Genomic DNA, 3514 nt, shown 5'->3' with positions numbered 1-3514 from the left:
GAGTTGGGGCCATTCTTAGGGACTTTGAGGTTTATCCAAGTAGCCTGCAAGTCCATTCCTCATGCTTCAAACAATGTAGTTGACCTCTTAACACTCATCTTGGGACTTTCATTGGTAACTAAATTTGGAGTTTGCAACATGTATATTGAAGGCGATTCAATGGTGGTCATTAAGGCCCTCTATTTTCTCTCTACTCTAAACCGGCAAGTAAATTACTTCTTACAACATGTCCTTTCATTACCTCAAGTTTTTTATAACTTTGAGGTGTCTCCCTGCTACAACAAAACCCAATGACCTAGTTGACAATTTGGCAAACCGAGTAGTAACAAAAAAATTTATATATGACAAATACAATATACTCCATTTGTAGTGATAAGCTCTTTTGTATTTTTTAATATTCTTGTTTCCTGATTGTGTGGAGCAAATTTGTGAACGAATCAATGCAAGCCTCCATTTGTTTGTTGTTCCTATGCGTTTGTCAGATCTAAAGTTGTTCCTTTCATATTCTTGGAGTAGTTCTTCATTTGTTGTCTAGCAAGTGTTGTCGGCACTTTCAAACATCTAGAGATGTGCAATGGTCGTGAGTTCATTATCAGCCACAACTTCATCCAGCCAAAAATTCACTTACAAGCAAAGATTGTAGTTCACCATCTATATCTGTTGAGCTACTACTAGTCCTCGAAAGGTGAAAACTTGAGCTATTATCTATGCCAAATCCTCCCCTATAGTGGTGTGTGGCCTAGACGTAATGGATAATGTGGGTTTCTACCAATGCCATGGGTTGGTCTATAGAATAAATGGTCTCTAACCCTCTCTTCAGATGTACATTGTTGGATATCAAGTTCTTGGCAATCCCTAGTCTCTAATAACATTGAGTTTTTCCCTTTTGCAGAACGGTTGACTATTGCTACATTTCTTCTTCCGAAGATTGTGATTTGGTGTCAAACATGTTGTGGGTTTGAAGGAATCGCTCTTTTTGCCAAACTCTGGACAGTCTCCCTCAACCCTCTTATTAAACCACTCAACTCCCTGGAAAACAATAAATGAAAAGTAAAACCCCAAATTTTGATTTGCGTCCCCACTCTTTTTAAATTTGGATTTTATGTCAGAACAAGGTTGATCCATTCTATGTTTAGAATCAGCTTTTAACTTTTTATAAATGTCAAGATTGAAGAGATATTCATCATTCAGTTGCTTGACTTGATCATGCATTGTGGTTGTCCAATCATTTGGATCTTCCAAATCCAGATCTTTTTCCATTTGCATTGAAAATGGTTCTAATTAATCTTACACCACCTTTAAAGAAAACTGAATATAAGACATAGCCCTAGTCCAAATCAAAATAAAAACCCTTTGGTGTCCAGAGGTTAAACAGTTGTACCAGCTCCATATATCAGTTATGTGCAGGTTTTGGTGCACATAACAACAGATGTTTACACTCGATAAATAAAAATTTTAAAGCATTTCAGTTTGCTGAAATAATTCTCCCCAAGTATTACTTTTCCATGCTCACTTACATTTACTCTATGTTGGATTAGACAGCACACTCATGTAGTCACTGAGTGACAAGTAAATTAATTTATTGTTTCACACTTACAACAGACCTTGTGTTTTTGTTAAAAATCGATGCACTTCAATAGTTAGAACTACTTGCCAAAGTACAATGTTCTTCAATGCAAGGCTTTGTAATATTTGTGCTTTGCATACAGCAGTTATACAGCCGAGGCAGGATGAATTTGGAGTAAATGTTGGAACAACTTTACAATACAAATGCCGATTAAGAATTTCCTACAGCTTCTCCGTTATGAATTATCAGCTTACTTCCTGTTGCTATCTTCGTCAATGTAGATAATCATTTCCTCCACTTAGCCCATTTTGAAACATACCAGTTTCCTCCCAGTTATCACTTTAGTGATCTATATGTGGAAAATATTCAATCCATGCTAATCATAATCCTTGCTTAATCATGTCCTACAGTTTAAAATGGATTATCTAGTATTAAATGATAAATGCAAGCTCCTAGATTATTTACAAAGACCTTTAAATTGTCTTTCTTATTCATGTCTATTTGAAATATCAACGCACTGAACCTATCTAGCAAATACTACAATATAAAGTGCAATTTATGGAACCACCAGAAGGCAGCTGCCTACCAAATTTCTGATCTAATCTAGCAGACTTTCTAATCTTTACTCCTTGAACTAGTCTTGTAATTTTTAACAAATTTGCCAACTTGTGTGCATGAGATTGGAGAAATATATTAGTTGTGATTCGTGAAATGAATCCAATTCACATGAATTTATGATTCTAGCATGGATCTATGAATCTAGTATACTTGATAATTGATCTATTTGCACAATTATAAAGAAAATCAACACACTCACATTGAATTACTAAATTACAAAATGAAATTATGAAAATTCAAAAATATAGATCATTGAACTTCAAGTTTGTATTATGACTCACTGATATAAGAGTCAAGAGTCAAGACTCAAGACTAAAGTTTTTGATTTCAATCATCAAATGAATTTTCAAGAAGATCTACATCAAAGGGGTACTAATGAGCTGCAAGTATCTACATCACTAGAAGAACCCAAACCAGCTCCACTAGTGCTAGAGGGGATTGTGAACTCATAATCCTCCTACTCATCATCCACATCAGCCAAATTGAATCTAGCAAGATCCCAGATGGTCATCCACATCAGCCAAAGCGAAAAAAAAAAAAACATTAAAAATTTAACTCGGGCCCACTGTTTTATATTTTTGTGCCTTATATTGCCGTGGATCCGCGCTGGATCCTTGATTCTAGCACAGATCCTCGATTCTGCCTGTGAATCCATCAGGATCAGTGGCCCACGGATCCACAGGGAGAATCAAGGATCATGCCCAGATGCTCAAGGACCCAAGCCCGAATCCAGATCCGGGTCAAATCTGAATCTGGATCTAGTTTGTCTAGGATGAATCTTGCAACTAAGAAGAATATATAACTTTTGATTCAAAACTCCAAATCAACAACAAATTTGAATAAAGATCTTTGACCTAAAAGCATTTGTTCCATTATTCCCTCACTAACATCTTGTCATTCTTGGATTCCAAGTCTGTGATAAACCTGTACTTCTTGTCATTCATGCTAAGTTGTACACAACAATATAAGCTCTTCATCATTATGGAAAGCGCATTGAATTTGACATCCTACCCCACTTGAATTTATTACAAGTCAATTTAGCAAACTTAATTACCCATTTGGTCTTTTTAAGTTTTAGTTTTCACCCCCATACTAATTTGAATCACTAGTATCAGAAATGAATTATTGCAGAGAATGTGCTATTCCAGAAAGTCGTTTTTTGTATTCCTTTACCCTTGTTACAAAAATATTTGATATTTTGCCTCCAAAAAAGAAGACATCCATACTGCATGAATCGATGTCCATGCTCAATATTAAAACTCAACATGAATGAGAATTCATATAATCTTGCTTTCTCCAATGAGCAAGAATTTGATGAGAAATGTCAAA

The sequence above is a fragment of the Cupressus sempervirens genome, chromosome 4 (genome assembly GCF_028749045.1).
Source record: "Cupressus sempervirens isolate cs-2001-9-10 chromosome 4, ASM2874904v1, whole genome shotgun sequence".
Taxonomy (NCBI): domain Eukaryota; kingdom Viridiplantae; phylum Streptophyta; class Pinopsida; order Cupressales; family Cupressaceae; genus Cupressus; species Cupressus sempervirens.
Note: the sequence above shows the minus strand (reverse complement) of the source record.